Below are 669 nucleotides of genomic sequence, written 5' to 3'. Positions count from 1 at the left end.
ATCGTTATCTATTTACTCATTTTTCAACAATAAAATAGAATAAATTGATGTTACACTAGAAACAATAGTAAGACTAACAGGTCTATAAGAAGTATGTATCTTCAAAATATGCTTTGAAGAATTGACGAAGCTGTGAATGGTTATAAACATTGTCAATTGTGTAGTTGGGAAAACTGTCTGTCATCTGAAAATTAATAATTCAAATTTGGAAGTTTGACTTACTAATTACGTTATTTAAATAATCAATGGAGTTTTTTACCATACTTTCCAATGATTGGAATTCTTTTTATAGTATTCTATAATACTATACTAATACTAATACTATTCTATAATAGTAAATATGATAGTAAAGTCCCTAATTATAAAGTAGTAATAGATTTTTTAATTCGTATTTGCTGGGACCCGTATTTTTCAGACGCCTTGTGTATGAAATCAAATTTCGGCGAATCTGTTCAAGAGGTTTAATCTTTGTATAGTTTAGATACGCCTGAAACAAGGATCAAATATTTTATGAGATGCTATGTCTGTGCTACATCTGATCTTAACGATTAACACCGTTCTTCACCAATCAGTACATACTTCCCAATTTATTTGATTGAATTCACGAGAATAGAAAATCCGAAGTGCAAAGGATGTTGCGAGAAGTGTGCAATGAAATACGCAACGGCA

This window comes from Megalopta genalis, chromosome 7 (genome assembly GCF_051020955.1).
Source record: "Megalopta genalis isolate 19385.01 chromosome 7, iyMegGena1_principal, whole genome shotgun sequence".
Lineage (NCBI taxonomy): Eukaryota > Metazoa > Arthropoda > Insecta > Hymenoptera > Halictidae > Megalopta > Megalopta genalis.
The sequence above is the reverse complement of the archived record's forward strand: the minus strand, read 5'-3'. Positions refer to the sequence as shown.